Source organism: Falco rusticolus, chromosome 3 (genome assembly GCF_015220075.1).
Source record: "Falco rusticolus isolate bFalRus1 chromosome 3, bFalRus1.pri, whole genome shotgun sequence".
NCBI classification, from domain to species: Eukaryota; Metazoa; Chordata; class Aves; order Falconiformes; family Falconidae; genus Falco; species Falco rusticolus.
The window spans coordinates 80260967-80283752 of record NC_051189.1 but is presented as its reverse complement, the minus strand read 5'-3'; the positions used below and the strand labels follow the sequence as shown (position 1 = coordinate 80283752).

Sequence of the window (22786 nt, the reverse complement as noted above, 5' to 3'; positions counted from 1 at the left end):
ACAGGGATTTCCTTGTGTGCAGAAAAGGATGTCTTCTGATTTCATTACGCATGCTCTTTGCTGTGCTGGGAGTTAGGCGTTAAGCAGTGCTCTTCTCTGCTCCTCTAGCCTCTGTCCCCAAAGAGACACAAGGAAATTCTTGGCACCCTTTAGCTCCTCGGGGGCCACTGCAGAGATGCTGGCCAGCCTGCTTGGTTTTGTAGCCTACCACAGACAGAATAAAAATCTAATGACAAACTGGGATTCCTGGAAGAGCAAATCTGATAACCTGGCCATGATGGTAGCAAAGATTTGTGCCTCTGCCACACGTTGCAGCTGGGCTGCCCTGCAAGTGCCAAAAGAGGGAGATGTGCTCTGTACCAAAACCTGTGCAAATTACACCATGGAGCAGTCCCAGTAAGGGAAGTACAGGTTCCTCTCTGCCCAGCACAGCAGAAAGAGGGAGAAACAGCTTCTCCCTTAGTGACCAGAGCCCTGCTGACAAGCAAAATCAAGTCATCAGTGCTTCAGTCTAACAAACCTTTGGCTAGACATCAGGAGAATGATGTTTCCCACAAAGCAAGGCCTCCTTTGCCCTCTTTCTGCAGGTTTTCTGTGGCAAATCTGGGGGAGGGCATGTATGTGTGTGTGATGTAAACATAAATCTAGATTAACTTTTCTGTAGAGAATAAGATTACCAGGGTTAATTTCTATTTCAGAGAGGAAGATGAACTGAAAAATGCTGAAAGCGAATGCATGTATAAGAATTTTCTTCGGGGTATATATTCCTCTATGGCAGATTGTGCAGCCAGGCTGTGTGTAAGACTTTGCCTGCAGAGGCTATGCTTTTTTTTTTCTCCAGTTTTATTTTAAGTAGCATCCATAAAAATCTTGCCAAGCAAGACTCCGGTGCCAACTCATATGCTGCATATGGCCTGAAGTGCTGGGCTGTTTGGGGTTTTGTTTGGGCATGGGGAGGAGAACAACTATGTTTTGCTTCAGACACATGATCCCAGAGTCCTCCCATTTCACTGAGTTTTCAGGAAATGAACATATGGCTTTGGAAATTCCAGCTCTTCATCTTCAGCTATGTCAGCTGTAATGAGGGGAAGAGCAGCAGAAAACACAGGCATGTCACTCACACATATGTGTCTAGCACAGGAAAAATACCTTCAAAGAAAGCTGAAGGAGTTAGATGCTTCATTCAGGAAGACAGCACTAGGGTTTGGGTACTAAACTTTTTGGAAGTCATCTTTTTGGAAGTCACAGTCGTATGCTTTCAAAATGTGCTGCCAAAGGGGCTGTATTGATCTGTTGTGCATCATTTGCGAGCAATTCTCACGATGACTTAATTCTCAAGTCCAAAAAGTGGTCTTCAGCAGAAAAACAAATGTTCACCTTTATGAAGGTTGGGCTTCAAGCCACATTTGTGTGTGATGCTGCTCAGAAAAAGGCCACAATTTTTTTTTTTTTAACACAAGGAAATACTTTCTTTTCCACCTCTTGTCCACCAGTGGCTGTGATATTTTCAGACCTGCCAATGCAATAAGTATGGATGAGCAATTGAAACTGTAGGGATTTTCAACTTGATAGCTGGAAATTTTAGCAAATTAAGTAAAAAAAAAAAAAAAAGAAAGAAAGAAAGAAAAAAAAAGTATTATTTAGTGTCTCTGTACACTGCAAAAGTGAAGAGGAGCTCTGCTGTTTGCTGTGATAGGTGCAGATCAGGCCATCCACTAAATATCACTAGCCCTGCTGTCGCATGCTGTATTAAGAGACTGAAAGTGGTCAAATAATAAAAGAGAATAAAATTATTGTCTACCTAGCTTGATTTGAGTAATTATTTCATTCCTGATTTTCTTCTGAGCTCCCTGACTGAGGGCTCATATCACAAATGTTGAGAACACGAGCGTTTCCCCAGGAATTTCAAAGGCTATCAGAAATTGGAAGCACCATATTGTAAAATCCATTGTCATTAAAGCTCAATAACTGATAAATCCCACTGTTATGCAAATTTTTAGTCCTAGAATTGGAGGAAGATAGTTACTACTTTGTTATTCTGCTGCTAGCTTTGCTGGTTAAGTGAAGAGTTATAACTTATTGTTCCATGCATGGTATCTTCACGGTTTCTTCTCAGTGAACTTAAAGGGTTCATGACAGTGGTAATGGAAGCAGATGAAGTTCTCAGCACCAGCTAGGCAATAAAAGACAGCTGTAATTCTGAGGATTACAATCCAAGATCAGTGACATTTCAAAAGTACCCTGAAATTGTTTACTGTCATTAAAGTACAAATGTCTTTCACTGGATGTGAAACTGGAGTATTAGATGTCTGCTGTTGTTTCAATGTCTCTTAAATGAACAAGCCTTAAATACATTGCTTTTTATATGCTGCACTTTTGTTTGCTTTCATGTAATGATTATTCAGAGCACTTTCTTTGGGATAGAGTTTGTCAGTCAAATGGAAGTTATTTGATTTCACAAACACATTCACATTGCAAGATGTGTGTCTTTTCTACTGAGCATTAATGCAAATACATGCACTCTACCTAGTTAAGGAGACACCATTCTGTTAGAGCTCTCATGTTAATCTGCAGCTTTGCTTTAGCCCCTTTACGTAAAATCAAAGTGAAGAAAAGGTATGAAGATGTTCAGAATTCCCTCGCAGTAGCAACAAGGGAACTCCTCTGACCATGCACAGCAGAAAGCAGTCATGAAATTGCCCTTTGAGTACCTCATGCAAGTTTAAACATGGAAATGATAAGTGTAGGACCAGACAGAGGGGTATCAAAGATTATACAGAGTTTTAGGGAAATTTTGCATTACATGGATCAACCCCAGGGAGATGACTGGAGTTCAAACATTCCCAGAGCTGCCTAAGTTACATGGCAGCTGCAGGGCGCACTGAAACATGCAAGTATTTATGCCCTATTTAAAAGACCTGGTCTCAGTTTCAGAGCCCAGCTGCTCTGCCTACCTGCGGACAGCAAGATGAAGCTCACTGTGACTCCCCCTCCGCCCCCCCATAGGGGTTTTCTGGCCAGCAAGAGATAAAAATCAAACCTGCTGCAGTGTGTTATGTAACAACTTCTTTTTTTTTTTTTCCTTCCCCTTCAGATGAAGAAGTGTTGATCCTTTCCTTTTCACAGGCTGGCTTCCCAGCTGCAGGCTTCCTCACTTTTATTACAAAGCTCTACCACTTTAATCTGATCTTTTCTGTGCTACATCATTCTCTTGCTTTAGCTTGTGAAGTTTGTTCCAAGTGGACTTCATTCATTTTAAATGAATTGACTGCTTTCAACTTTAACCAGACTGAAGTTGTGATTGTGTGTTGTTTACCCATAGTATGATGGGGGAAAACTCTTTTTGCTCGGGAGAGATCAGAGAAGATCATTTAGCCTGAACTGTCTCCAATCCCAGGACTAAGACTTCCTTAGGTAAGCTTGCTGACATCTGGAACATCACTTTCTCTACTCACCTGCATTTTTTCCCCTGTCATTTTAATATTATCTCCCCTCACAACTACCTATCAAAGTTATACACTACTATCCTGAGATATGGTTTATTTGTGCTGCAGACAAAGATCTATAACATCCTGTATTATTTCTTCATTCATTGCAGGCACAAGATGGTATATTTTCAAACAGTTTTACTGTTTTTTAGCTGAGAGATTTCCATCAACACAGCTGCTTTCTATGCAGCTAGAAACATTTGAAAGCCCAAGGCTTATGCATAGCAGCCAGAGCCACTTTTAAGAGGTGCTTCATGGCCCATTAACAAAGCTGTCATATATGGCTTGCCTTTAATTAAATATTGATAGGGATTTAGTCTTGGAACAACATTTCAGACTAATACGGAAAAATCCTTTTAATCTGCATAACAGATCAACAGGCCACTACACCGCTTACCCCTGTACTTCTGTCTGGATGAAGCTGAGGCACGCAAAATGAGAACGTTGTTCGGCTGTTAGTGCCACTTGAGCCCCAACTGTCTTTACTAGAACTATAATTAAGGATGCCAGTTAACATCAGCGATGGTTTATGTGAATGGCAGTTTATAAACAATGGGATTTTAATTCCCATGAGGTGAATCACAAACCTGTTTCACAACAGTTTACCAGTAGGGCCTTTTCTTGGATTTGAATCTACTCTTGAAAAATTCAGAGGTCTGTAAAAGTTTCCCAGTTAGTTACCAGCCTTATGCAATTCAATAAATAAATAGTTTTCCAATTGAATGCTTCTTATCCTAAAAAGAATTTCATTACACGCTACCCACTCCCTCATGCATGGCAGGTACCCCTGAAGATTGCACATCTCTCTGGAACACTTGCCTGTAATGTAATTGTTTTTGTGTGCAATTGCCACAGCTGCTGAAACATCCCATGTGACTTAGATGTTGTCATGCTTTAACCCCAGCCAGCAGCTAAGCACCGCGCAACCACTTGCTTGCTCTGTCCTGATGGGATGGGGGAGGGATGGGGGAGAGAATCAGAAGAGGAAAAGTGAGAAAACTCATGGATTGAGATAAAGACAGTTTAATAAGAAAAGCAAAAGCCATGCATGCAAGCAAAGCAAAGCAAGGAATTCATTCACCACTTCCCATGGGCAGGCAGGTGCTCAGCCATCCCCAGGACAGCAGGGCTCCAGCACGTGTAACGGTTACTCGGAAGACAAATGCCATCACTGCAAACATACCCACTTCCTTCTTCTTCCCCCAGCTTTATATGCTAAGCATGGTATCATATGGTATGGAATATCCCTTTGGTCAGTCGGGGTCAGCTGTCCCAGCTGTGTCCCCTCCCAGCTTCTTGTGCCCCCCAGTCTGCTCGCTGGTGGATGGGTGAGGGGCAGGAAAGGCCTCGGCTCTGTGTGAGCTGCTCAGAAGTAACAAAAACATCCCTGTATTATAAGCTCTGTTTTCAGCACAAGCCCCAAACAGTTCCATATAACTTCTATGAAGAAAATTAACTCCATCGCAGCCAAAACCAGCACAGATGGTCAATGCTGCATTACTGCACAAGAAAGGCAACTCCTTTTCTTTAAGCTGTAGCCTGGGTGTTTGGAGATATTTTCACTTTTAGGCCTGTCGGTTTTTCATTACCAATTTAATAAGTACTTGTAAGTAGTGCACTCTATTTTTTTTATTTTATTTTTTATTGCTTGCAAAAAAAAGCAAGATAATATACTGATTGTCAATCTGAGTGCAGCATTGAAGACTTCTTTTCGGTTTTTCAAGAACACATTTCAGGCTCAGGAGACATTCCACAGAATCAGCAAATTCTGACAAGTATGAATGATTCACTTACGCTGTATTTTTCTATTGTGTGGTGCTCATTTCTTCTGATGCTCAATTTTACTGGCAAAACTGTCTTTGAAGAGTACAAATGAGCTACTACCTGGACGTACAACATGCTTTGTATTGCAGCTTTGCATGAATGGATCAGTCTCATCCAATCTCACTTAAATATCTTCCTTTCTGAATTGATACAGAATTTAATGAAGGAAAAACATTAACAAGCTTTCTTCTGTCACTTAGAGCACTTCATTCTCTTCATATCTCATCCATAGGAATGGAATTCTTTTTTCACTCCTAAGGTTATGAATGTCAGCCATAGCAATATTGCACAACATAAGCATAAGGAAAATGCAGCTCTAGAAACACTAACTTTAAGAAAGTAAGTTACTTATTGGAGTCTGGTCTGTAAAATCTGGTCCTGGCATTTTGCTCAGGAACACTTTCAGGCCAGTGGTGCCTGACAGAGGTCCTGTTTCCTGATGGATTTCCAAGTGCTGTTATTACTAGACCGTGTAGTTCTACACCTGCCTTTCTCTCGCAAGGAAACTATTCCCTTTAAAAGAGTGATCTGGGATGTCATGGGCAATGCATTCTATTTCTTCGTGCACTTACCATTTGGTTTTGAGTTGTACCAAATGAACAAATCCTATAACACTAGTTCTTCTTTCGGGATCTAAGCCCTGGACGGAGGAAAATCCAGCTCTGCAAATGTTTTCTTTTGGCAGAGCTCATACTGACAGAAACAGCACTTAGATTATTAGGAACACTTCTTCCAGCACTCAGTTCTGAATTGTTAGTCTGTGGAACCCTCTCCTGAGATATAAAATGGTCCTTACTTTATTGTCAAATGCCTGAGCAATGGGTGGTCTTTGTAACTGTTTCAAAACCCCTTCACATTTGTGTTCTGGCCTGCTCTGCATCTGGATGCATCTGCATCCCCTTACATTAAGGAAGAAAATAAAAATACAATCCAAAACTGGAATTAAAGTAAAACAAAACAAAACAAAATTAAAAAAAAATCAGAAACCCCAAAATGCTCCAAGAGGTAAACAGTTAAGCAGCATTTGTATTGGGGAGTCACAGAAATGTTAGGCAAACAGGCACAACATGAGTACATCTAATAACTCTGCGAGGCATAATGGCAATGTTGGTCTATTTAGCGGCTATTACAGAGCAAGTAAGCTGAAAGAAAGTCTTAGGAAGCAAAATAAGTGGTAGAAAATCCTTTTCAAGTGACTTTAAGAATCCTGCCTATTCTGTAAAAACAAATTTTATTCAGTGATGCTGAACAGCACCTGTAAAGTAGAAGACTTTTCAGCAAGAGAGGATGAACATTACAGCTTCAAGAATGTATTGATTACTGCAGCAATGAGGGAGGTTGTGCCAGTGAAACTCTGATATGTTCATTCTTCTGAATCCAAATAATGGGATTGTGTGTTGTGCCTCTGCAAGAGGTATTTGAGTACATGTAACATTCACTAATAGGTCTTTATCATCTTCAAACATGTATGGGATAGATGAACAGTTTCCCTATTCTGTACACGTAAAATTGGAGGGTAAGGCTGTATTAAGAGACTTTCCCAAGGGCACAGAGGAAGACTGAATCCAACTGATGCTCTTGGCTACTGGTGCATCATTTATCAGGTTGCTGATTAAGTGGAGGGTCCTACATTTTATTATTGGTGATGCTGGTCTGACAAGAAGGATGCATTAGACCTGGTAAGGTGGCATACAAATGAACCATGTTAATTTAAGTACCATTAGAAACACAAGACAGAAGGAAGAAAATCAATGCTTTGTTTTATAGTAAAAAAAAAAAAAAATCAATAAGGAAAGAAATGGTATTTCCTAGGACCTCAGAAAATGTGTCAGACAACAGGGAATAGTTAAAAGGAATTAAAACTATTTAATACAAGTTGCTGGTGTCCTTTTAGAGAGCGATGGTCTAGGGCTATCATTCTGTAATACAAAACTGAGTAAAATCCAAAAGTACTAAGTTGTGAGAAGGAAATAATATCAAGCAGAAGCTGGTTGTTGAGTTGGTGTGTTTTTTTTTTAATTAAACTGGCAGCCAGTTGCAGTGAATTTGTGAAAACTGCAGAAAAGATGCACACAAATAAAATTAAAAAATAAACATATACAGCAAAGGAGAGGTTACATGTAATCCCAAAAAACACAAGGCAGGTTTACATAAGAAAACTGCCAGAGGTCCATTTCTAGTCTTGTTTTTCTGTCTCTTACAATAGACTATTGCAGATGGCTAGGGAAAAAATGTAAAAACAGGCCAAAAATAGAATAAAGTTTTCTTGGTGTTGACTCTTGCTCTCGGCAGTCTGCAGTTTAGAGACATCCTGGACAAGAGGTTGCATCTGGACTATCCTATTTAATAGTCTTTGACATTACTTTCATAATTTTTTTACTGGTCTATAAAGACAATATTCTGTCAGAACAAATCCCACCATTTAAGTATGTATAATATTAAAAATCAGTAGGTTTGGTTTGCTTTAAACTTTTTTACCTGTCATTGGGTACCCTTACTTCCTATAGCATGACAAATGCTGAAAATTTGTTCCCTTAACTCCCTCAATTCAGTTTCATAGTTATCCAGCAGTTTTCTGTTTCCCCTTGCTACAATATAACTTTTCTCTTCTGTTAATCTTCATAGGTACCTTTGGTACCACACATAACATTTCGGATATGAATTTATGCAGTGTCGTAATGATGGTTTCCTATTTGTTTTCTGTTTCTTCCTAATAGTTCCTATTATTTCTTTTTTCTTTTTGACTGCCAGTGAGTTTTGTACCGTAGATTTCAAATACCTACCAACAGTGCCTCAGGAGTCTTTCCTAAGTGATAATAATATACCTGATGTTGAGTCCATCAGCTGTTTGCCTTTTGTTTTAAAGTTGATTGTCAGATGATAGGAAACTTTGCCATTCCTTTTTTTCATCCCTTCTCCTGATTCCTCTTTTTATGGTGAAAAAAGAGGGCTGGCCCTGGGGAACGCTGCCACTCCTCTCTGGCCGTGTTGTTTCCTGCCTTTTACCTAGTTTTCTGTATATGAGCAGATCTTTCTCCTGTACCACATCAGTTTAATTTTTTAGCACCTTTTAGTGAAGGACTTTGTCTAAAGTTTTACAGAAAACTGCAATTTAGTCCACTTCACTAGTTGGATCATGCTTTACCATATTCCCGTGGACTTTTGGGGGGATAATTTTAAGAAATCTGTGAGGCATTATTTATTCTTCATTATAACAAATGTTCCATCTGTTTATACACTCATGTATGTATTTTGACCTCACATCATTTGCATGTCAGACAAATCAAAATTGCTGATCCATAAGTACTTTTGGATGTCTAAAAAAACACGTGAATGGCATTATAAAAATATCTATTTCTCTGACATCAAGGCCAATATCATTGGTATACTGCACACAGTACTAAACTGTTACCAATTTCATGTTTAAATTCCTTTAAAATTCCTGGAATTCCATTAGAAATGTTAGAACTCGGCTGATGGTTTGTTAAGGATTTATTTATTCATTGTAAAGGCTCTTGTGGTGATACATCAGTTTTGGCCATAGTTTCATTAACTAGCATCCTGTAAATAAGGACTCTGGCACAGAAATCTACCTAAGGTTGTCTGTTTCATGTCAATAAAGAAAGATTACTCTGGTTTTTTCCCTATAGCTTTATGGTCCCTGACTACTTCTATGGTATCTCATTTTCTATTTGGACTTTTCCTACTTTTCTCATTTCTAATGATTTTGAAAATGTTCTTAACAGATTTGAATTATTTTACAAAGTTTCCTCAAAAATCCTTTTTCTGATCTGCAGTATGCTGGGTTTGCTTTTAACTTGCTGGTTTTGTATTTTTATATTATAATAACATCTCTGGCTACGTATATCATGTAAATATATTGTGTTAATGTATCCCTGTAATACATTCTGTATTGTATACATTTTATATTCCATTGAAGTTCTACATTTATGTCACCAGTTTTATATTTCCTTCATTTGAACACAATTTCAAACTTCGTAGTAGTCCACTAATTATGTTAACCTCCTCTGTTATTAAAACTGCACCACCTTTTTCTTGTTGTTCTAGTGATTTCTTCTTGGTAAGCCATCTTGGTATAGTCTGAGCCATTGTCAAGGTATCCCTAAACACTCTTCCTGATGTCTGAAATCATTTACCCTTTCCAATGCTTCTTTCAGTCCTTTTTCATAGTTTTTTTATGTAATTCCTTTTTTTGAACCTAAATGTTATGTAGTGGATATTTTGCCTTTTTAACTACTGTGACAGTGTGGATCATTGTCAGATACATATTTACCAGATTCTGTGTTGCTTTGGATTATATTTTCTGTTTGTAAATTCTTATTGTTCCAAGAAACACTCTATCATAATACGCAAATCCATTATGATGTCTCAAAATATAGTCTTTGCTCACTTCTTGTTGTGAAATATATCCAAATGCTTAGCACTGGGGATAAGTGAGTTCTTCTGTTATTGAATTTTATGTGGTTACAGTATTTGTAATCATTTTCAGCACTACGCAATCTCTAGCACCATCTTGGTCACATGGTCAATTATAACTTATCTAACACATTTAAAATATAGTGATTGCATTTAGGTATGGAATTTTAATATGCAATGATTCTATATGGTCAAAGTCCCCCAATTCTTTCATGTTTTACCTGTATCCTTTTGCTTCATTACACCTTATTCTTTTATTCTTTTCTACATTTAGGAAAAACAGTCCTAAAAGGCATATCATTCTTCTTCTTGGCAATCTATCATAATCTGTCTCCAAATTTAAATAGACCAACATTGGTCATAAGCACTAAACTACTTTTCAAAAATGGTTAGAAAAATTGCAATAATAAACATTACCATGTGGCCCAACACTGCAAGCATTTCTGAGACAATCCTAAAGTCATTAAACATGTAAAATAGGACAAGACAGTATCTTGTAGAAAATGGGACATGAATGTGCTGCATTGTGTCAGAAGTTGCATTGAAACTGGAAGCCTCCCACTGCTGTGAACATAAGATTAACTTCAGAGGAACCAGGCACTGTTGGGAAAAAAGTCTAGAGCATGCAGAATAATTCCTGAAATAGTACTACACTGGCTTCCTAGAGGAGACAGAGGATATATGGCTCCCTGCTACTGCAGTAAAGGACACAAAAACAGCCGTTGTGTGCTGGATCAAGACTCCAGAGCTGGGTATCTTCCCTCTGAAAGAGGACAATAGTAAATACCAAGGGGAGAGTGCAGCTAGCAGGCTGTATAGTTGTGAATCTGTATCTAAGTGAGTTTGTTTCCTGAACCCGTTCCCATCCACAACATCTTTTGCTAATCAATTTTACATTCAGTATTGAAGGCGTGGTGAAAATATGTCTTCATTTGCTTTCTTCTAATTCTAGTATTATGGAAAAGGGTGAATCATCATTCTCTGTTCAACAACTTCATGTCACTCCCGACTATCATGTTTTCATAGTCATCTCTTCTGTAGGCTGAGGAGTCTTGGTATATGCCGTCTTTCTTTGTTGGTTGAGTTCTTTTTTGTGCTTGTCTCATTTTTACGTCCCTTTCCTCAGCCAACTGTATTCATTAGGAGATGATGGGAATCAAAACTGCATGTATGACAGTTGTCCACACTTTTCAAAATAATGCCAAACATCCTAGTCCCTTTTTGATTAGCATCAAAGCTGATATTTTCTTAGAGCTAGCTACTATAACTCCAAAATCTCTTTCCTGAGTGGCAGTAGCTACTTCACAGTTAACCATTACAGACCAGTTGTAATTCTTTTTCTTCCCCTCCTCCCCACCCCACCCCCCGCCCCATACTTTGTTTTACTGATGCAGACTTTCATCTGCCATTGTACTCCGATTCTTTTCATAATGAGACATACCCTGCAACGGTTCTCAGTCAGCTTCTGTTTTCACCCCTCAGACTGCTTTCTTCCTATCCAACTTCTTTTCTAGATAATTTATGAATACAGTAGATTGAATAGGCCCCTGCACAGATGCCTACTTCCTTCCATTGTGAAAAGTAATGCTTTATTTCTGCCTTTTTTCCTATGTTTTAGTCTATTTTTAGATCATGAGAATGCCTTCCCTTTTACCCATTTTAGTCAAAGTCTTCGGGGAAAGACGTTTAAAAGCTTTCTCCCCTTCAGATTAATGTTACCACCTGGGTCACATTCATCTACACCCTTTTTGCTTTCCTCAAAGAATGCCAACAGATTTGAGAAGCGTAAATATCCTGCTTGACTTTCCCATAGCAGAATATTTTGTTTATATGCCTACTGGTTTTATTCTTCAGTATTGTTTTAGCCAGTACCTAAGTCAGATTTTCTTCTACAGATTTTCACATTATGTCAGGCTTTTCTGGTAAGTGCTATCTCTGGAACCCCATGAAAGCCTTAAAGAAGTTCATGTTACATTCTTCTGATAGGAAGGCGGATGTGGCAAATTGCATGTGGCTGTTCTAGTTCAGTATTAGGCTAGAACTCTTGGCTGAATCCTGAGAAATGGTTGCTGTACTTTATATCAACTTTGTTCTGAAACCTTCAGTTTGAGATACAACCTTTGATGCACCCCAGTAAAGAAAGATTCTCCCATAGTGAACAGATACGAAAAATTAATTTAGCTTCTGTGTTATGGCCTTGCTTCCTCCAAGAGCTTTTGATGTAGTTTGTTTCAAAGAGATGTCTCGGTTTCTATTTCCATTGCAAAACTAAAATATTTTATTTTCCAGTGAGAGGTATCAAGGAATAGAATATGCTGGGTCATTCTGTTATGGTCAGTACCAAGAACATACATACACTGACACATACATGCACTTTTGGAGTGCACCTACGTTTTGGTTACCATGGAGGAGAAGGGTGTATGGCATAAAAGGGGGAAGATGGGAAGATTCATTCTATTCTTACTTTACTTTACGTGCACACAGGAGTAAATCTGTTGAAAAAAAGTCGAATAAAGCCAATATTGTAATGAAGCCCTGACATTCAAAGACCAGTGGAGCAGAAGAGGTCTAGTAGGTCTACCTTGAGCTAGAAGTGAAAGCATGAAGCAGAAGCAATTCTTTTCTCCCACAAATGAAAGCCTTACAATACAGTTCTACACTCTGCTGGAAGGAGACTTTTTAATGAGAAGTTTCTGTCAAACAGTCCTGATAGATTAAGTCAGACTGAATGCAGCTATGGAAGTTTATCAGCTTCACTAGCACTTTCATTGGGAGGCATTTGGGTGGGAGTAGAATACCTGTTACTCAGGGGTTGGAGCAATTGCATAGGGTGCAGGAGATCTTCATGTTTATGCTTTATTGTCCTTACAAGTTGCTAGTGAGTCAGTCCCATTGGGTGACCTTTGATGCATGTGTATCTTTCTCCACGCTTATGTAAATCATTGCTGATTTAGAGAGAGATGTTAAGGTCTATAAATCATAGATGCAGGGCTGGACAATATGAGGATGCAGCACTGAGAGTGTTACTGAAATAACTGGCATTTAAGAATGAAAACTAGATACTCTGAGATGTCATTCAGCCTTTCACCACCAAATAAAATTTAATATGAATTATTTAATTTGATCACAATCCAACTTGCTGCTTCTTCACAAGGATGGGAAATCACTTTACTTACTATAAGTCAGTGATCCAGAAACAGTGCAGAAGTCTTTCTCACATGTATTCTCCCTCCTGAACACATCCTTTCATATTCTACCTTTCATGGTGTCATGATCTCAAACAAAACTGTAAATAGAGACAGTAAAGCAGAAGACTGGGTTAGTTCAGTAAGCTCTCTAACCATACTTTTCTATGAATTTACATGCATGTCAAAAATCAAAGAGTTTTGCAAACACAGTGTGACAATGATGAAGTTCCAGCCCAACCCTGCCCGTGAAACCTGCCCACTGGCCCTCTGCCTTCTTGCTTCCCTGCCTTTCTCCCAGGTAGACCACTTGCTGCATTGCCAGGGCAATTCTATGGGCAGAGTTGAGGCTTCTTTTATTTTTTCATTCCAGTGAGGTTTTATTGTGTGGCGGAGGGAAAAGATCAGAGGATGGAAAAGGATTTTTGGGGTTTTTTTTTTATTGTGGGGTTTGTGAGGTTTGGTTTGGTTTTGTTTTAATGTTTAAAGTATGCAATTCTGGGATGATATGTTCAGGTCTATTTTCCAAATTCTTCTTAGATCACTAGAACCAAATTATTTCATTATTTCTTTATGCTATTTCTATTCTGAGTATCACAAATCCAAGCTGTGATGCCCCAGGAATTTGGACAAAGCACTGCAGCTCTGCCTGTATTACCACTTCTTTCTTTTCATGATGCAGCATCAATGCAGCTGACAAAATATTGCATATATCTGTGCTGAGAGATTTGATCTGAGGCTTGTCATCGAGCTCCTATAGCCTGATATTATTGACTGTTTGGCTTTTCAGCAATTGTATCAATTAACCCTGGGGACTGAGGGTGCCTCACACCAGCACAACACTAAATTTCACTCCTCTAGACAAGAACTTAATGGATCATCTAAAGCAGGTTTCTTCCTGAATCACCTACTGAAACTGCTGTTTAAGATGAACAAGAAATGTGGGACCCATTTGCCATAACTCAACAACCAAATAATAAAACATTTCAAATAATTCAAGAGCCCTTGATTATCCAGCTGTCAACTGGCAAGTAAAGAAAGTAACATATCTATCCACGCAGCTTCTTTTATCTCGTGGTGTGTTTGGCAATCTTCAGTTGCTAAGAATAAGGACAAAATGTTATTCTTTAATTTGAACCCAACTTCCTGGCAAATTAATCTCTGTCAGGTACACATTAAAACAGAGTAGCTTTTCCTTGTGCAATCTGAGCACTGCAGCACAAAAGAGCACAGAAAGTAAATTACAGTTCTGATCTTTGCAATGCAGGCTCTAAAAAGCAACGTCTAACACCAAACCTGGAAACCAAACATATGAACTAAGGCAGCAAAGGAAGCTGTGGACATACTCTCATTAAATCTTGCTTCTATCTGCCTGAGTCAACCTATCAAAGAAATCCCATTAGCACCAAAGCAAGAACTAGATACAAACCTGGTGAACTACTACTGGATTTTTGCCTCTGCTTCAGGGATTTTTCTTCCATCTACAATTCACCATGGATTTGTTTAACAGCAGGAACTGTTTGTTTAAAAACTCAGGTGCGCTTGATATTTTCTTTTTCCAAAAGCAGTTATAGCCTCTATTTTTCTAAAGAAAAATTAATCCCAACAGAGAAAAAAAGCATTAGAGAAGAAAGGAGAGGTTGTTTTTTGTCCTTTATCTTATTCAATTCTGTTTAATTGAAAAAGCAGAAAATTTCTGAGGGCCTGTTCTTACATGTTTACTCCTTACTTAAGGCTTTCCTAGGAAAAAAAAAAAAAAAGTGTTTTAAAATAAACTCCAGGCAAAAACCTTTGAGAAGGAGAGTTGGGAGTCTGTGCCATAATCAACCATCTTACTTCTGTGAAAAGCACAAAAGTGTTTTTCACTAGGCTTTTAGCCAAAGATAGCTAGCTTGTATTAATAACACATTCGTACTCCGGGAGAAATCCAGCCTAGGGGTCTGAGCTATAGAGGCACTGGTCACCTGCAGCTCTGATCAGCTTCAATGCGAAGTAGATGCCTCTGTAGATCAGAATTTACTGGAACAGAAATTCAGCCTCAGGATAAAATGAGACTTTTTAAAGAAATTTAATTTGCAGAGAAATATGACTGCTTAGGGTGGTTGCAAGTTGTTATGTAAGGATCTCTCCAAAGGCCCCAGCCAGTGTTTGATGGAATAGTGGCAAGGGCATCTACTATTGTGGCTACAACTCGTATAAATCGTTTCCTTAATTTACAAAAAAAACCACAAAACCAATAACACAACAAACCCACAATTGGAAGTGATTGATTTCCAACAGATAGCATTGGAAAATGAGACCAACAGAATATCAGGCATAAACCAGTGAATGGTATGACTGCTTTAGTGCTAGGGAATAACCTAGATTCCCAGTTCTTTGAATGATCTTTACGCAGAAGTTAGTTACTGGTGTAAAACAATAAACTACTTTCTTGAATAAGAGTTACAGAATTCATCCTAATAGCCCATGAAATCTGTAAATGTGCAAATAAACACCTGTTCTTGAATCTGTCAGGAGAAAGAAATTTAAGTGGAGCCTTGTAATAAAAGGCAGACAAAAGACAACATGAGGAAAAAAGAATTGTAATTGCCTAAGTTTCAGAAATCAAATGGCTAGCGAAACAAAGCTCATTTCAATGTCAACACCTAGGTAGCTTTCTCAGCTGATAGCTGGAGAAAATAGTAATGGGGGCTGAACCATGCTTAGGAACCAAGTAAAAGAAGCAGGCAGTGTTTTTAGGGCATGCTAAGGGCTACATTTTCACAAGTCCTGGACGTTCATTTGTTTCCACTGTGAAACTATTTGCCACATTCTTCAGAGGCGTTCAGTAACCAGTAGGCTGAGGTGCTTTGAGGAACTGGCTCCTTGTTACTGTAGTTACTTGCCTGGCTATCTAGAACTGTGGAAAGGCTTCCTGGGTCTTGAAGGTACCAGATGCATTGATCTTCTTTTTCTCCTTCTCTACAGCTGCTGCTATTCTTAGGCAGAAGCTAAGGTATAGCTCTCTATAAAATTACCGCACTGGTGCAGCAGCCTGAAACTGCTTCAGGAGTCAGTAATTGTGTTAAAGTTGCATTAATTTTAATAATGGGGGAAAGAAGGATGTATTTTGAAAACCTTTGAAGGCAAGAGTTTAACAGTCCGTGAGGATTACCAAGTTAGGGCTGGGTGGTTCAGGCAAACCAGTTTATGGCTGATTCAGTTTAATTTCCTTATACGTCTCCAACATCCACTTCACACCTAGAGCAAGATGTAACATTTTATTTTTTTAGCCAGAGTTTTTGGCAGTTCTTGGTCTAAGACCTGTGTTCTAAAACCAAGCTGAACAGGCTTTGCAGAAGAGGGACTGACACCTTAGAGCACAAGGCCCTGTTCACAGGAAAATTAATTTAGATTGTGTTTATGGAATATTTTCTGGTTAGGGTTAGATTTCAGGGAACTATTAGAAGAAAAACTTGAATCTAATCTGTTTCTAAATTCTGAGAAGAGCTGTAGACCAGCATTAGATGAGTGTGATGGTTCCCTGAGTCTGCAAACAGTTGTATTACAGGATTAGATGAGGTTTCTTATGTTTTCTTTTTGGAGTTGTTCTGCCTTGACAGTAGTGATGGCTGAGTCCTGGTCTCTTCTCCAACAAAATGTTTCACATGTATAAGGCAGAACGGTATTAGGTGAGAAATTAATTGCCAGTAGCCTGGTGGTTAGGGAAGGGAGGATTATGGGGTTAAATGTCCCCAGAAGAGGGAGGAAACTTGTAGCTCTGCATGGTGCTTGGTCTTTGATTTACTGGTCACTAGTGTCACAGGGGAGTTTTTGTGAGCATCTAAGCTGTCACTTTCTTCAGTGATCTTGCTAGCATCCAATCCAAAAAGTCAGTTTTTTACCAGGCCCTGTCTGTAATAACCCTCAAGCAGTAGTGAGGGTAGCCCGGGACATTGTATTGTTGCCTGTTACCATCTTCCAACAAATAGTAAACTCAACCAGCATGACCAATGTGCATTCATTATCACAATTACAGAACACCTCTATTTCTTTCATGTTAGACCCTGTATGATGGTGCTTGAACACCCTGCTTGCTACAGTTGTCCTAAGGACATCAGTATGTCAAGGCCTGGTGCCAACAACCAAACAAGGCACTAAGTTTTTTGCACAAATAAGCTTCTAAATTTTTCTACACATATAAGGGATATGATATACCAGCTATTCAGCTATGCACTCAACATCTTACTATTGAGATAAAGGCAACATGGATTAGTAAATGGTGCATTGAAAAGGGAGGATGAGAGAGAACCAGGAGCTTTACATTAACTTCTCAGCTCGGTTACTGACTTGCTGTATGACTTCAGGCCATGTTTCTGCTCTCCTTTCCCTTCTTTCCTGGTCACTGGTGGATGTACAGTTCTATGAATACCAGCCCATTCATTACATGTTTGTACAGCGCCTACATACAGGGAGCCCAATTGTATCTGGGGAGTCTAGGTCCTGCCTGCAAACACAGAACAATAATCCTTCTGTTTGCCTGTCCCCCAACTGAAGTTCTAGCCCAAAGACTGTTTAATCTGAGGGGTTTTTTATTCTGCTCGGACAGTTTGTAGCCTAAATCATTATTTCTGAGCCATGTAACTGTTTTTCATTAGAAAGAAAACTGGATCACCAGCCTCTGTGATTGCAGAAGGTCCTGCATGTAATAATCTCGAGTAATTAGATCTAAAGACAGAACACTTGGGAATCTGCAATTCATGAAACTTTCAATATGTTACAAATCATAATTTGCCCAGTTTTTAAAATGATGACATTATCAAATATATATCAATGAATTTAAAGGCCTCACTGGGCCTTTAATTTAAATAGAGAAACACAACAATCCATTGCTTACCTGGTACCGTATCAGAGGCACTTGCTAAGGGACACAGGGACTTCTACGGTAATGCAGGGAAGGGTAATGACAGGAAAATTATTTGAACACCAGAATTACCAGAATTTTCTTATAGATTGGTGTGTTTAAACCAGTTAATTCCACATCCAGGAAGGTGTAACTTCTATGTGTCTAGCATAGCCTGGGCATTTATATGGGTACAGCCTCAACTGGAGTCACTGGTGTGTAACAAGGCATGAGGTCACAGCACATCTTCAGTGACAACCGGTATAAGGTTGCTCCTTCTCTACCAATCTACCTCTTTTTTAGAAGTTTTAATAATCCAATTCCTTTGTCAAGTTTGGTTGAACTTAGCCAGCAGGTTCAAAAAGTAAAGTGGGCAGCAGTTTAAGTTGCGTATGCATTATGCATGAAGCGTCATTGCAAAGCTTTAATTTTTACACATTGGGTAGTAACAATGAGAGAAAAGGAGGGCAAAGAATAGGAAGAGTTTGAAGATGTGTTCTGGAAAGCATATCATGAAGGCTTTGTATCTAGGGGTTTATGCTCAGTAAGTTTTGGAGAATATCCCCTAAGAGGCATGATGGTTTCCTGAGTCTGCAAACAGTTATGTTACAGGATCAGATATCTGGTGGTTATACTCTAAATCTGCAAACCATTGGAAGAATGCAGGCATTTGCACACATACTGTAAATTCCTTAACCTTCAAATTTGTGGCTTGGCAAACTCAATTTCAACACATATTTTATCAGCTTCTCCAACAATGAAAAATGAAAAAAAAAAAAAAAGAAAAAATGAAAAAATGAAAAAATGAAAAAAAAAGCTTCAGTTGTGATATAAGGCATTTTACACATTTGATGATGCAAAAACTGTTAAGATATTTTTTAAATTATTTTTAAGGGCTCGTCTTTGTGAAAGACAAGTTTATAATTACCAACTATACAATAAATGTTTTTACTCTATACTAATATTAACAGAGTATTTGAATAAAGACAATGTCTTTTAAAACATTTATGTTTCAAATACATATATCTGAGGAAACAACCTATGCTGTTTTTCAAATAATTTAAAGGAAAACAATATAATTCCTGTTACAGAAGTTTTAAAGAAAGTTAGAGAATGGAAGTAAATATTTGTGTGAGTTACAGTGCTAAATCAGTTTTAACAATAAAACTTTTATTTTTCCCTATCTTTCTGTAAGGTAGATAAGATTTTTTTTTTCTCCAATTCCATTTATTCATGAAATTTAGTTCAATATTTAATACAATAAAGGTCAAGAAATCCTGTCAGAACAGAAGAGAGAGAGAAAAGCTGGGGTTTTGTTTTGGGTAGGTTTTTTCCTCCAGTAATATTAAAAAGCAGTGAAAGGATGAGATCTATTAACTTAAAATGTGGAACAATACAGGAATAGATGTTTTTTAATTTTATTTTTTTTTCCCCTAAATGTCATGGTTTAACCCCAGCTGGTAACTAAGCACTACGCAGCTGCTCACTCACTCCCCCTGCCCCAGAGGGATGGGAAGAATTGGAAAGGAATATAAAACTCTAGGACTGAGATAAGAACAATTTAATAATTGAAATAAAATAAAACCATAATAATAATAACAACAGTTATAATGAAAAGGAGGGAGAAGGGGAGATGAATGAAATCCAAAGGGAAGGGAGAAAAAAACCCCAAGTGGTGCACAATGCAAGTGCTCACCATCTGCTGACCAGCGCCCAGCCAGTTCCCAAGCAGCAATCCCCTGGCCCTGGTCAACCCCTCAGTTTATATACCAAGCATGACATCCCATGGTATGGAATAACCCTCCGGCCAGTTGAGGTCAGCTGTCCTGGCTGCGTCCCCTCCCAATTTCCCGTGCCCCTCCAGCCCTCCCACTGGCAGGGCCCGAGAACCTGAAAAGTCCTTGACTCAGTATAAACATCACCCAGCAACAACTAAAAACATCAGTGTGCTGTCAACATTGTTCTCACAAATCCAAAAACACAGCCCTGCACCATCTACTAAGAAGAAAATTAACTCTATCCCAGCCAAAACCAGGACAGTATCCACCCCTTATACCATACCATTTATGTCATGCCACACTTTCCAATGCATCATCACCTTTCCTGTCTTTTAACATAAATACACAGATATCGTTCTCTTAGTCTATGGACCATCCCTCTAAAGTTCATTGAGTTCATTGAGTCCATGACATTGAGCTCCATCTGTTATACCAGTCTTTCAAGGCAGGAAAGTTGGTGCGAGGTGTTGGATTGTTGCATCTTGAGAACACTTTCATTATCTTGTGATAGTTAATGTGCCTTTATTGAAGAAATTTACTGTTAACACAAATGTACCTAGATAAACAAACATAAATAAAACAAGAATGTATTCTATATATAGTAATAAAGGGAAAAGTAATACTTATCTGTACTTTCAAGCAAATTCCAGATTCTGAGAACTAAATGCAAGCTTAAGGAATATTTTGTTTAGTTTTCCAACATGACAACAATGTTAAAAATAAAACTGTTAGTAGCGCATCCTTTGGCTTTGCAAAAGGGAAGAACAAGGTACACTATTAAGACTTATTTATACAAAAGAATGTACATGTAAAGATTTTGTGTTATTTTGTGCATGTCCATGTGTACGCATATGCAAAAACCTTTTGTTACCTCTGAGCAAAAAGGCGCAAATATCAAATAACATTGTAAGCCAAGATTAACATCCAATTTCCCCAGGCTACTGAAACTGTGGTGCAAATAGATGCATCAAAATCCATTTATGATCACTCTCATGTCCTGTAATTAGAGGTACAAAATACTGTGCTTTGTATAGACAAACATTTTTTCCTCAGAATGAGCCCATATGCACAGGTCCTGAATTGAACCTCCTTTCTCTCCAAAGGTTTCACTTATGCAATCTTTAACATTATTTAACTATTGTGGTTACGTAATAACACTTTTCTGAAGTTTATATTGGCAAAGTCTCCATTAGAGATGCAACGGGCATGTAAGAATTGAAAACTTATTTAAAGTGGTAGAACTTGTAGACATGTATATATATACAAAAAGGCAGTATGTATTTCTCTCTCTCTTTCATGGACCTAGAAGGGAACCATTACCAGGGTGGAATATGTGCATTGCAGTTTCCTCAGAGCTTGCAGGAGAGAAAATGGTCGTGTCACAGGAAAAGAGCTTTTCTGAGTTGTTCTAAACAAAACCAGTCTCTTTTTCCATATTTTGGAAAAAATACTTTTAAATAGGAAATTTTATTTTTTAAAAAAATATTAAATATTTTACTTCCATTTGTCATGGTTTAATCCCAGCCATCAGCTAAGCACCACACAGCTGCCTACTCACTCATTCCCCCCTGGTGGGATCGGGGAGAGAACTGGAAAAGCTAGAAAACTTGTGGTTTGCAATAAAGACAGTTTGACAGGTAAAAAAAAAACAAAACACACACACACAAGCAAAGCAAAACAAAGAATTTGTTCACCACTTCCCATCAGCATGCTGGTGTTCAGCGATCTCAGTTGAACTTAATGCATTGCATTAACGGTGACTTGGGAAGACAAATGCCATCACTGAATGTCCTCACCCTTCCTCCTTCTTTCCCCAGCTTTATATTGCTGAGCATGACATCACATGGTATGGAATATCCCTTTGGTCAGTCGAGCTCAGCTGTCCCGGCTGTGTCCCCTCCCAGCTTCTTGTGCCCCCCCAGCCTGCTCGCTGGTGGGTGGGTGAGGTAGGAAGCAGAAAAAGCCTCAACTCTGCGTAAGCACTGCTCAGCAATGACTGAAACATCCCTGATTAACAGCACTGTTTTCAACACAAATCCAAAACATAGCCCCATACCAGTTACTATGAAAAAAATTAACTGTATCCTAGCCAAAAGCAGCACACCATTATATTTGCATTTTGCTTAATAATGAGAGAAATCATAAGGTAAAGGGGGAGTTCTCAGAACATCAACCAGCAGCAGTAAAAATCTCCTTTAAAAGGTCTTTCATAAACTTATGACTTCTAAAGTTTAAATCTCCTACAAGTCTATGAGATTTTTTTGAATTATTATTGCAAGTAATAAGTAAAATTTAAAATGAAAAATTATTATTCATTTCCCAGCATGCAAATTGTATTTTACAGAAGTGTAAAGAGAGTCCTTGTACTGAAGATCCTAAACTCTAAATGACAGAGGGGTTTTTTTAAGTTTTGTTTTCACGCATACAAAGCAGAAAAAATAATGTTGTAACATATCATTATCTGTAAAAAGCTGAATAATTTAAAAGCAATTAATGAAGACATGATTGTAACTACAGCTTATGTAACACTTCTTCAGTAAGTACTTACCAGACAACTAAAGAGACATCAGACTAGTGAAAAAAGAAAGAACTGGAACAGTTCGTGTTCACTATCACTTGACAAGTGGCACAAAGAAAATAGAAGAAACAAAAATGAAATGATGAAAGCTAACCTAGTTTAAAAACAGTTATGGAAGCTTGCTTTTTTTCTTTTTTTTTGCCTTTTTTTTTTTTAAAGTTGTTTAAACTTCTGATTTATAATTGAGCTTTTCAAATACACATGATTTGTTAGAGTAATATGTACCTTGGCTTTGTCTCTCTCTTTCTGCCTTCAGACTAACTGCTATTTGAAGGCCTTATTTTATATGGCTGGACTAATACCATTGTACAAATTGCTACCTTTCAAAGGCTGTGATGTGAACCTGCCTGAACAACTGCCACTTTAGCACACAATAAAAAATACCTTTCATATAACAACTCCTTTCCTTTCAGGAGGAATAATGAAACGAAGCAACATAAAAAGGCATGACCATCGGTTTCCCCAGAGAAGTCATGCTGTGGGGGCTTTTTCTCCCCTTTTACTTCAGGAGTTTCAGAGCTGTTGAGCTGAGACGGGCACACGCTGCAGACAGCTGCTGCACTGCTCCCCCCGGGGACACCCTGCCCTCTCCAAGGGCTCAGTGGACACCCTGT

General features: G+C 38.5%; 1 protein-coding gene across 1 annotated transcript in view; it reads left to right on the top strand.

The window, feature by feature from the left end:
* Positions 1–3201: 3201 nt before the first annotated feature.
* The window catches only part of VWC2 (von Willebrand factor C domain containing 2), an 81998-nt gene continuing 62413 nt past the window's right edge, over positions 3202–22786 (top strand). The window contains exon 1 of the mRNA XM_037381378.1: positions 3202–3414. The gene's annotated coding sequence lies outside the window, so the exon portion shown is untranslated. The remainder of the gene's footprint in view (positions 3415–22786) is intronic.